The sequence below is a fragment of the Xyrauchen texanus genome, chromosome 6 (assembly GCF_025860055.1).
Source record: "Xyrauchen texanus isolate HMW12.3.18 chromosome 6, RBS_HiC_50CHRs, whole genome shotgun sequence".
Classification (NCBI taxonomy): domain Eukaryota; kingdom Metazoa; phylum Chordata; class Actinopteri; order Cypriniformes; family Catostomidae; genus Xyrauchen; species Xyrauchen texanus.
Genome location: NC_068281.1, coordinates 363521 through 377060, shown reverse-complemented (window position 1 = coordinate 377060; position 13540 = coordinate 363521). Strand labels below are relative to the sequence as shown.

The window sequence follows — 13540 nt, the reverse complement described above, 5'->3', positions numbered from 1 at the left end:
TTTGTAAATAGAGTTGTGTGTTTGTAAATAGAGTCGTGTATGTAAATAGAGTCGTGTGTATTGTAAATAGAGTCGTGTGTATTGTAAATAGAGTCGTGTGTTTATAAATAGTCGTGTGTTTGTAAATAGAGTTGTGTGTTTGTAAATAGAGTTGTGTGTTTGTAAATAGAGTCGTGTTTGTAAATAGAGTCGTGTTTGTAAATAGAGTTGCGTGTATTTGTAAATAGAGTTGTGTGTTTGTAAATAGAGTTGTGTATTTTAAATAGAGTCGTGTGTTTGTAAATAGAGTTGTGTGATTGTAAATAGAGTCGTGTGTTTGTAAATAGAGTTGTGCATTTGTAAATAGAGTTGTGTATTGTAAATAGAGTTGTGCGTTTGTAAATAGAGTTGTGTGTTTGTAAATAGAGTTGTGTATTGTAAATAGAGTTGTGCGTTTGTAAATAGAGTTGTGTGTTTATAAATAGAGTCGTGTGTTTGTAAATAGAGTCGTGTATGTAAATAGAGTCGTGTGTATTGTAAATAGAGTTGTGTGTTTGTAAATAGTCGTGTATGTAAATAGAGTTGCGTGTATTTGTAAATAGAGTTGTGTGTTTGTAAATAGAGTTGTGTATTGTAAATAGAGTCGTGTGTTTGTAAATAGAGTTGTGTGATTGTAAATAGAGTCGTGTGTTTGTAAATAGAGTTGTGCGTTTGTAAATAGATTTGTGTATTGTAAATAGAGTTGTGCGTTTGTAAATAGAGTTGTGTGTTTGTAAATAGAGTCGTGTGTTTGTAAATAGAGTTGTGCGTTTGTAAATAGAGTTGTGTATTGTAAATAGAGTTGTGCGTTTGTAAATAGAGTTGTGTGTTTGTAAATAGAGTCGTGTGTTTGTAAATAGAGTCGTGTGTTTGTAAATAGAGTCATGTATGTAAATAGAGTTGTGTGTATTGTAAATAGAGTTGCGTGTATTTGTAAATAGTCATGTGTTTGTAAATAGAGTCGTGTGTTTGTAAATAGAGTCGTGTATGTAAATAGAGTCGTGTATGTAAATAGAGTTGTGTGTTTGTTAATAGAGTCGTGTTTGTAAATAGAGTTGCGTGTATTTGTAAATAGAGTTGTGTGTTTGTAAATAGAGTTGTGTATGTAAATAGAGTTGTGTGTTTGTAAATAGAGTTGTGTGTTTGTTAATAGAGTCGTGTTTGTAAACAGAGTTGTGTGTTTGTAAATAGAGTTGTGTGTTTGTTAATAGAGTTGTGTTTGTAAATAGAGTTGCATGTATTTGTAAATAGAGTTGTGTGTTTGTAAATAGAGGTGTGTATTTGTAAATAGAGTTGTGTGTTTGTAAATAGAGTCGTGTGTTTGTAAATAGAGTTGTGTATGTTAATAGAGTTGTGTGTATTTGTAAATAGAGTTGTGTGTTTGTAAATAGAGTCGTGTTTGTAAACAGAGTTGTGTGTTTGTAAATAGAGTTGTGTGTTTGTTAACAGAGTCGTGTTTGTAAATAGAGTTGTGTGTATTTGTAAATAGAGTTGTGTGTTTGTAAATAGAGTCGTGTATGTAAACAGAGTTGCGTGTATTGTAAATAGAGTTGCGTGTATTTGTAAATAGAGTTGTGTGTTTGTAAATAGAGTCGTGTGTTTGTAAATAGAGTCGTGTATGTAAATAGAGTTGTGTGTCTGTTAATAGAGTCGTGTTTGTAAATAGAGTTGCGTGTATTTGTAAATAGAGTCGTGTGTTTGTAAATAGAGTTGTGTGTATTTGTAAATAGAGTTGTGTGTATTTGTAAATACAGTTATGTGTTTGTAAATAGAGTTGTGTGTTTGTAAACAGAGTTGTGGGTTTGTTAATAGAGTCGTGTTTGTAAACAGAGTTGTGGGTTTGTTAATAGAGTCGTGTTTGTAAACAGAGTTGTGTGTTTGTAAATAGAGTCGTGTGTATTGTAAATAGAGTCGTGTATGTAAATAGAGTTGTGTGTATTGTAAATAGAGTTGCGTGTATTTGTAAATAGAGTTGTGTGTTTGTAAATAGAGTCGTGTGTATTGTAAATAGAGTCGTGTATGTAAATAGAGTTGTGTGTTTGTTAATAGAGTCGTGTTTGTAAATAGAGTTGCGTGTATTTGTAAATAGAGTCGTGTGTTTGTAAATAGAGTCGTGTGTATGTAAATAGAGTTGTGTGTATTTGTAAATACAGTTATGTGTTTGTAAATAGAGTTGTGTGTTTGTAAACAGAGTTGTGGGTTTGTTAATAGAGTCGTGTTTGTAAACAGAGTTGTGGGTTTGTTAATAGAGTCGTGTTTGTAAACAGAGTTGTGTGTTTGTAAATAGAGTCGTGTGTATTGTAAATAGAGTCGTGTATGTAAATAGAGTTGTGTGTTTGTTAATAGAGTCGTGTTTGTAAATAGAGTTGCGTGTATTTGTAAATAGAGTCGTGTGTTTGTAAATAGAGTCGTGTGTATGTAAATAGAGTTGTGTGTATTTGTAAATAGAGTTGTGTGTTTGTAAATAGAGTCGTGTTTGTAAATAGAGTTGTGTGTTTGTTAATAGAGTCGTGTTTGTAAATAGAGTTGTGTGTGTGTAAATAGAGTTGTGTTTGTAAATAGAGTTGTGTGTTTGTTAATAGAGTCGTGTTTGTAAATAGAGTTGCGTGTATTTGTAAATAGAGTTGTGTGTTTGTAAATAGTCGTGTGTTTGTAAATAGAGTCGTGTGTTTGTAAATAGAGTTGTGAGTTTGTAAATAGAGTTGTGTGTTTGTAAATAGAGTCGTGTGTTTGTAAATAGAGTTGTGTGTTTGTAAATAGAGTCGTGTGTTTGTAAATATAGTTGTGTATTGTAACTAGAGTCGTGTGTATTGTAAATAGAGTTGTGTGTTTGTAAATAGAGTCGTGTATGTAAATAGAGTTTTGTGTATGTAAATAGAGTTGTGTGTTTGTAAATAGAGTTGCGTGTATTTGTAAATAGAGTTGTGTGTTTGTAAATAGAGTTGTGTGTTTGTAAATAGAGTCGTGTGTTTGTAAATAGAGTCGTGTATGTAAATAGAGTTGTGTGTCTGTTAATAGAGTCGTGTTTGTAAATAGAGTTGCGTGTATTTGTAAATAGAGTCGTGTGTTTGTAAATAGAGTTGTGTGTATTTGTAAATAGAGTTGTGTGTATTTGTAAATACAGTTATGTGTTTGTAAATAGAGTTGTGTGTTTGTAAACAGAGTTGTGGGTTTGTTAATAGAGTCGTGTTTGTAAAACAGAGTTGTGGGTTTGTTAATAGAGTCGTGTTTGTAAACAGAGTTGTGTGTTTGTAAATAGAGTCGTGTGTATTGTAAATAGAGTCGTGTATGTAAATAGAGTTGTGTGTTTGTTAATAGAGTCGTGTTTGTAAATAGAGTTGCGTGTATTTGTAAATAGAGTCGTGTGTTTGTAAATAGAGTCGTGTGTATGTAAATAGAGTTGTGTGTATTTGTAAATAGAGTTGTGTTTGTAAATAGAGTCGTGTATGTAAATAGAGTTGTGTGTTTGTAAATAGAGTCGTGTTTGTAAATAGAGTTGTGTGTTTGTAAATAGAGTTGTGTTTGTAAATAGAGTTGTGTGTTTGTTAATAGAGTCGTGTTTGTAAATAGAGTTGCGTGTATTTGTAAATAGAGTTGTGTGTTTGTAAATAGTCGTGTGTTTGTAAATAGAGTCGTGTGTTTGTAAATAGAGTCGTGTGTTTGTAAATAGAGTCGTGTGTTTGTAAATAGAGTTGTGAGTTTGTAAATAGAGTTGTGTGTTTGTAAATAGAGTCGTGTGTTTGTAAATAGAGTTGTGTGTTTGTAAATAGAGTCGTGTGTTTGTAAATATAGTTGTGTATTGTAACTAGAGTCGTGTGTATTGTAAATAGAGTTGTGTGTTTGTAAATAGAGTCGTGTATGTAAATAGAGTTTTGTGTATGTAAATAGAGTTGTGTGTTTGTAAATAGAGTTGCGTGTATTTGTAAATAGAGTTGTGTGTTTGTAAATAGAGTCGTGTGTTTGTAAATAGAGTTGTGTGTTTGTAAATAGAGTTGTGTGTTTGTTAATAGAGTTGTGTGTTTGTAAATAGAGTCGTGTATGTAAATAGAGTTGTGTGTTTGTAAATAGAGTTGTGTGTTTGTTAATAGAGTTGTGTTTGTAAATACAGTCGCGTGTATTGTAAATAGAGTCGTGTGTATTGTAAATAGAGTTGTGTATTGTAAATAGAGTCGTGTGTATTGTAAATAGAGTTGTGTATTGTAAATAGAGTTGTGTGTTTGTTAATAGAGTCATGTATGTAAATAGAGTTGTGTGTTTGTAAATAGTCGTGTATGGAAATAGAGTTGCGTGTATTTGTAAATAGAGTTGTGTGTTTGTAAATAGAGTCGTGTGTTTATAAATAGTCGTGTGTTTGTAAATAGAGTTGTGTGTTTGTAAATAGTTGTGTGTTTGTAAATAGAGTCGTGTGTTTGTAAATAGAGTTGTGTGTTTGTAAATAGTTGTGTGTTTGTAAATAGAGTCGTGTTTGTAAATAGAGTTGTGTGTTTGTTAATAGAGTCGTGTTTGTAAATAGAGTTGCGTGTATTTGTAAATAGAGTTGTGTGTTTGTAAATAGAGTCATGTGTTTGTAAATAGAGTTGTGTGTTTGTAAATAGAGTTGTGTTTGTAAATAGAGTCGTGTGTTTGTAAATAGAGTCGTGTGTTTGTAAATAGAGTTGTGTATGTAAATAGAGTTGCGTGTTTGTAAATAGAGTCATGTGTTTGTAAATAGAGTTGTGTTTGTAAATAGAGTCTTGTATGTAAATAGAGTTGTGTGTTTGTAAATAGAGTTGTGTGTTTGTTAATAGAGTCGTGTTTGTAAATAGAGTTGCGTGTATTTGTAAATAGAGTTGTGTGTTTGTAAATAGAGTCGTGTATGTAAATAGAGTTGTGTGTTTGTTAATAGAGTCGTGTTTGTAAACAGAGATGCGTGTATTTGTAAATAGAGTTGTGTGTTTGTAAATAGTCGTGTGTTTGCAAATAGAGTCGTGTGTTTATAAATAGAGTCGTGTGTTTGTAAATAGAGTTGTGTTTGTAAATAGAGTTGTGTGTTTGTAAATAGTTGTGTGTTTGTAAATAGAGTCGTGTTTGTAAATAGAGTTGTGTGTTTGTAAAGAGTTGTGTGTTTGTTAATAGAGTCGTGTTTGTAAATAGAGTTGCGTGTATTTGTAAATAGAGTTGCGTGTGTTTGTAAATAGAGTCGTGTGTGTAAATAGAGTTGTGTGTTTGTAAATAGAGTTGTGTTTGTAAATAGAGTCGTGTGTTTGTAAATAGAGTCGTGTGTTTGTAAATAGAGTTGTGTATGTAAATAGAGTTAGCGTGTTTGTAAATAGAGTCATGTGTTTGTAAATAGAGTTGTGTTTGTAAATAGAGTCGTGTATGTAAATAGAGTTGTGTGTTTGTAAATAGAGTTGTGTGTTTGTTAATAGAGTCGTGTTTGTAAATAGAGTTGCGTGTATTTGTAAATAGAGTTGTGTGTTTGTAAATAGAGTCGTGTATGTAAATAGAGTTGTGTGTTTGTTAATAGAGTTGTGTTTGTAAACAGAGATGCGTGTATTTGTAAATAGAGTTGTGTGTTTGTAAATAGTCGTGTGTTTGCAAATAGTCGTGTGTTTGTAAATAGTCGTGTGTTTGTAAATAGAGTTGTGTTTGTAAATAGAGTTGTGTGTTTGTAAATAGTTGTGTGTTTGTAAATAGAGTCGTGTTTGTAAATAGAGTTGTGTGTTTGTAAATAGAGTTGTGTGTTTGTTAATAGAGTCGTGTTTGTAAATAGAGTTGTGTGTATTTGTAAATAGAGTTAGCGTGTGTTTGTAAATAGAGTCGTGTGTGTAAATAGAGTTGTGTGTATTTGTAAATAGAGTTGTGTGTCTGTAAATAGAGTCGTGTGTTTGTAAATAGAGTTAGAGTTATAAAGTATACATCAGTAATATTTCAGCATGTTATCTGATATAATACAGTTCAATAATGTTCTGTGCTGAAAATAATGCCAAAAACACACACTTCCCTTTCTTCATTATACATTATTGTATTTGTTTGTTTGTTTGTTTGTTTGCACGGGTTCATCACAAGTGAATCTCCATGGACAGCATTAGTGTCATAATGTTGATTACCACAAACATTTATTTAGATATAATTGTTTATAGTTAGAGATGATGATGTAATGTCAACAAACCCTAAAATAACTCAAATGATGATTTAAACAACGGCACAATGAGCCCATTGACTTCCATTGAGATTCACTCGTGATGAACCGGAATATTCCGTTAATAACAAGCAGAATCTTCAGTTGCTCCAGATATCAGTATCGCCATTAAAAACACATTTAGCTTCAAATACAATCACAAACTCTTTATGAACAGCATTATTTGAGCTGCTCTGTCTGTGTTGAATATTATGGGATGTGCTCTCAAGATTACATGCCAGCAAAATCCATAAAAAAGAAACAGTAAAAACGGCAAAATAATCCAATTTCAGGGGCTTCCAGAGAAATCAGCAGCATTAGAGTGGAAGACGAGCGATTCCACCTGGTATTCCCAAATGCATTCAAATGGGATTGTCTGGAATAACTCGCTCACGCGGCTTGATTGCCTTTTTCCTGTGCACGGCAGAGACGCCATCTTGTCAACATCTCTCTCTGCTGTCAATCAAATGACTCCTGACCAATCAGAACGCTATGCCGTGCGGCCGCATGACAGCCTGTGAATCAACGCTTTAAGGCGGATGACATCGGATCAGAAATGCAATCCCAAATCAAGAGTCCAGAGAGAAGACGACACACAAAGAGGTCATGCGAGACGTTTGACACGCTCTCGGTCCATCCGGACAAACGACGCTCTCGATTATTAAACACAACGTTTGCTGAAGATGTGCAATGATCATCATCTACTGACGCTCATGTTCTGAACCGTAGAACAGGATGATAATCTCAGTCACCATTCACTTTCAGTGCATCTTGTTCTATACAATGAAAGTGAATGGTGACTGAGACTAATATCCCACCTAACATCTCTCGTCTACGGTGCAGAACATGAGAGTCAGTAAGTGATGACAGAATTTATCTTTTTGGGGTGAATTAACCCTTTGTTGTGCTGCGTAAATGAAGGCATAATTTTTCAGCCTGATCACGCCGATCACGTGACCAAACAGACACGCTTGGCTGCAGTTTCCCAGTGAAATGTCCAGCGACAAAGGCGAGTGAACACAAAGCGCTGGACCCGCACACGTGACGACACCCACACATGATGACATGCACACATGACGACCCGCACACATGACGACACCCACACATGACGACACGCACACATGACGACACGCACACATGATGACCCGCACACATGACGACACCCACACATGACGACACCCACACATGACGACACCCACACATGACGACACGCACACATGACGACACGCGACGACACCCACACATGACGACACCCACACATGACGACCCGCACACATGACGACACCCACACATGACGACACCCACACATGACGACACGCACACATGACGACCTGCGACGACACCCACACATGACGACACCCACACATGACGACACGCACACATGACGACACCCACACATGACGACACGCACACATGACGACACCCACACATGACGACACGCACACATGACGACACGCGACGACACCCACACATGACGACACCCACACATGACGACACGCACACATGACGACACGCGATGACACCCACACATGACGACACGCACACATGACGACCCGCACACATGACGATACCCACACGTGACGACACCCACACATGACGACATGCACACATGACGACCCGCACACATGACGACACCCACACATGACGACACCCACACATGACGACACCCACACATGACGACACCCACACATGACGACACGCACACATGACGACACCCACACATGACGACCCGCACACATGACGACACCCACACATGACGACACGTACACATGACGACACCCACACATGACGACACGTACACATGACGACATGCGACGACACCCACACATGACGACCCGCACACATGACGACACCCACACATGACGACACCCACACATGACGACACGCACACATGACGACACGCACACATGACGACCCGCACACATGACGACACCCACACATGAGGACACGCACACATGACGACACGCGACGACACCCACACATGACGACACCCACACATGACGACACCCACACATGACGACACATGACGACCGCATACACATGACGATCATGACGACACCCACACATGACGACTACGCACACATGACGACTTCGCACACATGACGACTCACACATGACGACATCGCACACATGACGACCCGCACACATGACGACACCCACACATGACGACACGCACACATGACGACACCCACACATGACGACACCCACACATGACGACACGCACACATGACGACACCCACACATGACGACACGCACACATGACGACCCGCACACATGATGACACCCACACATGACGACACGCACACATGACGACACGCACACATGACGACACGCACACATGTTGACACGCGACGACACCCACACACGACAACCCGCACACATGACGACACGCACACGTGAAGACCCGCACACATGACGACACGCACACATGAAGACCCGCACACGTGACGACCCGCACACGTGACGACACGCACACGTGACGACCCGCACACGTGACGACCCGCACACGTTAAGACCCGCACACGTGACGACCTGCACACGTGAAGACCCGCACATGTGATGACCCACACACGTGACGACATGCAAACTTGATGACCCGCACACATGAGCACTAACATGTTTAAAACACAGATGAACACATGAACATATTCCTTCATTTCACAGCATTAGATTGATCATGTTCAGAGATTACAGAATAATGATGGACGGGATTTAATCCAGCGATATGTTCACAAACAAAATCTCATTATTGCTATTGTGTAATCATGTATTTTATATTAATACAGAACAACAGATCCTGAAGTTTCGATGAATAAACCACAAAACAAGACTTGCTGATGTAAGCACTTGACATGCCTCTCATACAACCATTCTTCAAATATAATCACGTCTGACGCTGAAGTAACAGATGCTTCCAGAAGTCACATGGAGTATTTAGTGGATGTAAAATGAAAACGTCCTGTTTCATGTACAGTTTGGTTGTCAGGTGTTATTATAAATGATCTATAAACTGTAGCAAGAGCAAAACACCACAGACATGTTTATTAATATGTTACAATTAAACTCCATCAGTTCAAAAGAATTCAACTTGTATCCCGAGTGACACACAATCATCAGTGTGAGTGTCACAACACACACACACACACATTCCCTTTATGTGTGTTATGCAGAACACGCCTCTTCTAACGCTGCTTTAAACGCCATCTTTCACTGTGATACACGTCTGCAGCACAAACTGAGGCCTGACACGTCTTAAAAACACTCAAATCAGCATCGCACAGTTTTCTGATTGTGATCTCAGCTGAGGCTATTTGTGGCCGTTCTCGTGATTGAACATCCTGCAGAACTCCCACAAACCACACAAATCCACTTCCTGTTCAACCAAACCAGACCGGCCTTTATTATGGTTACCCCATGTGACTCTACCCTCCCTAGCAACTGGACCAATTTGGTTACCCATGTGACTCTACCCTCCCTAGCAACCGGACCAATTTGGTTACCCCATGTGACTCCACCTTCCTAGCAACCGGACCAATTTGGTTACCCCATGTGACTCTACCCTTCCTAGCAACCGGACCAATTTGGTTACCCCATGTGACTCTACCCTCCCTAGCAACCAGGCCAATTTGGTTACCCCATGTGACTCTATGCTCCTAGCAACCGGACCAATTTGGTTACCCCATGTGACTCTACGCCCCTAGCAACCAGACCAATTTGGTTACCCCATGTGACTCTACGCTCCCTAGCAACCGGGCCAATTTGGTTACCCCATGTGACTCTACCCTCCCTAGCAACCAGACCAATTTGGTTACCCATGTGACTCTACCCTCCCTAGCAACCGGGCCAATTTGGTTACCCCATGTGACTCTACCATCCCTAGCAACTGGACCAATTTGGTTACCCATGTGACTCTACCCTCCCTAGCAACCGGACCAATTTGGTTACCCCTTGTGACTCCACCTTCCCTAGCAACCGGGCCAATTTGGTTACCCCATGTGACTCTACCCTTCCTAGCAACCGGACCAATTTGGTTACCCATGTGACTCTACCCTCCCTAGCAACCAGGCCAATTTGGTTACCCCATGTGACTCTATGCTCCCTAGCAACCGGACCAATTTGGTTACCCCATGTGACTCTACGCTCCCTAGCAACCGGACCAATTTGGTTACCCCATGTGACTCTACGCTCCCTAGCAACCAGGCCAATTTAGTTACCCCATGTGACTCTACCCTCCCTAGCATCCGGACCAATTTGGTTACCCCATGTGACTCTACCCTCCCTAGCAACTGGACCAATTTGGTTACCCCATGTGACTCTACGCTCCCTAGCAACCGGGTCAATTTGGTTACCCCATGTGACTACCCTCCCTAGCGACCGGACCAATTTGGTTACCCCATGTGACTACCCTCCCTAGCTAACCGGACCAATTTGGTTACCCCATGTGACTCTACCCTCCCGAGCAACCGGGCCAATTTGGTTGCTAATGAGACCCAACTGGAGTCACTCCAGGTGTGATAGTCAGCATCTTTACTGTGTACCTGAAGAACCCCATAGACTCACACTGAACGAGAGACTCCAGCCAGAACTACAGATGGTGGACACGCTTGACCAGAAAGCAGAACCCTAGCAACACCCTAGCAACCACCCACAACACTCTCTTTTGCACTGGCAAACACCCCTCACATTGCCTTGTATTTGAAGATAACATCGTAACATTGAGAATAAAGGATGACGATTAGAGTTCAGCTCTTTATTGACATCTCACGTGTCTTTCAGGAAAAAATCATTCAGTACTCAGAAATTTACTTCAGTTGAAAATTAAACTATTATTGTTTTTGCCTGTGAATATTCAGTGTTCAAGTGAATCTCAGTCGACAGCATTTGTGTCATAATGTTGATCACCACAAATATTAACTTGGACTCGTCCCTCCTGTTCTTTAAATGTGTGTTCCAGTGAGACACTTCCAATGCAAGTCAATGGGGTTTAATCTGTCAACATTAAAATACTGTTTCACAAGTATAGACACAAGACATAAACAATATGTGTGTTAACATGATTTTACTGTCATTAAATCACTTAATAAGTGATTTACAATTTTACAATTTTGTTGCTATGACGACGTGACAATGTAAACCCTAAAACGACCAAAACAACGATGATTTAAACAACTTTACAAATCAAATAATACACAAGAAATGACAGAATTATAAAGTGCTTTTATTTATATTTAATTTATAAGTGCTCCAAAAATTGCCCCCATTGACTTCCATTATAAGTGTCTCACTGGAACACACATTTGTGCTTTATAAAGAAAAATAAATAAATAATGTTTATGTATAATCAACATTATGCCACAAAAGCTGCTGATTCAGCTTCACTTGAACCGAATATTCCTGTGAAATCATAAAATACAGCAATATTTAGTGCAGTCATTATTTCAGTGGAGACACAACTGCATCAGAACAACAGAAATAATCAAATGTGTATCAGATATCATCAATAACAATCATTTAACGCCGATAAAACACAATTATCTCCGGATCTGCACCGGTAAAACCGTGAAGAATCGGAGAATTGCAGTTATTGAGGACTGAAACATCAACAGAAACTGGAACAAAAGAAACGATCCGAACGAACAATGAGCCGTTAAAGACATTGTACCGGACACGACCGCGTCACCGACCCGTAACCAGCGACTAACCAGCAGCAGCTCAACCAGGTAACGCGGGTTAATTCTCCCGGTGCGCGAGCGCTTGATGGAGCTGTAACCGGAGCGCCGGTGGGTGCGGTGCGTTAAACACACGCGTGCTATTCATTCTCATGTATATGCATCAAACAATCCGTTTACCTGCGTGATCGTGTCGCGTCATGAGGACTCGAGCTTCATATTCCGCCGCGCGTGAATGTTCTGCTATAGATGATCGCGGTGGAAACGGACTGTGATCCCGAACACCGGCCGAACCGAACCGAGAGAAGCATCTCACTCGCGCGCCTCTGGAGATTCTGTGGCTCGGAGGAGAGAATGAGGATGAAGGTTGATGTCATCGATGCTTCTCCTCCTCCTCCTCCTCCTCCTCCTCCTCCTCCTAACCCTGCTGCGCGCTCCCTCCTCCTGGCCATGCGCGTGCACAGCATCTTGAGCTCGTGAGCGTGAGAACGAGCGCGCGCTGAAACTCCGAAGAAATCATCATCATCATCATCATCGCCTGTAAATAAACAGAATACTTCCGGATGCACAATAAAACATCGATTAAAATAAGCATTTTGGGATTTTAATTAAGCAGCAGATAATATCAGAATTTAAATGATTGGGTAAATTAAATCAAAGCAGAACTATAAAAATACTTTTCCAAAATAATAATCAGATTACTGACTTTACCGATTACTTAATTAAAAAGTAATCACATTACCAATTATGATGTTACTTTTGAAAATTATTTAACAGAAAAGTGTTTCTTTTGCTCAACGAATTCAAAATAATATTATAAAGGGACAGCTCACACAAAAATTTAAATTCTGTCATCATTTACTCACCCTCATGCTGTCCCAGTTGTGTTTGAATTTCTTTCTTCTGCAGAACACAAATGAAGATTTTTAGAAGAATATTTCAGCTCTGTTGGTCCATACAATGCAAGTGGATGGTGACCAGAACTTTGAAGCTCCAAAAGGCACATAAATGCAGCATAAAAGTAATCCATAAGACTCCAGTGGTTTAATCCGTGTCTTCAGAAGTAATATGATAGCGGTGGGTGAGAAACAGATTCATATTTAAGTGCTTTACTATAACTGAAGTATTAAAACTGATTCATTGATGAATCTGTCTATATATATATATATATATATATATATATATATATATATATATATATATATATATATATATATATATATATATCAGACTACAACATACATCTAATCCTGCTGGCTATTAATTGCATGTTACCTATTTAAGGAGCTGATGTAACCTAAAGCATAATGAGACCAGGGTCAAAAATGACTGAAGGAAATATACCCAAGATAGCCTATTACAACATCCATGTAGTGAATTCCTCTGTTTTTATCTATTTTGATGGGCCATATTTTATAATATTACATTTTGGTAAAATTTTTATCAATCACGTGTAGCTGCAGATCAGCAGATATCAATCACGTGTAGCTCTTCTGATCAGCTGCAGATCAGCAGACATCAATCACGTGTAGCTCTTCTGATCAGCTGCAGATCAGCAGATATCAATCACGTGTAGCTCTTCTGATCAGCTGCAGATCAGCAGACATCAATCACGTGTAGCTCTTCTGATCAGCTGCAGATCAGCAGATATCAATCACGTGTGGCTCTTCTGATCAGCTGCAGATCAGCAGAC

The 13540-nt window shown here is 39.0% G+C and overlaps 1 protein-coding gene across 1 annotated transcript in view; it reads right to left on the bottom strand.

Annotated features, from left to right (window-relative positions):
• Positions 1-12222, bottom strand: part of LOC127645047 (receptor-type tyrosine-protein phosphatase S-like) — a 148327-nt gene extending 136105 nt beyond the window's left edge. Inside the window, 1 exon segment of the mRNA XM_052128563.1 lies at positions 12028-12222. The gene's annotated coding sequence lies outside the window, so the exon portion shown is untranslated.
• Positions 12223-13540: the final 1318 nt, after the last annotated feature.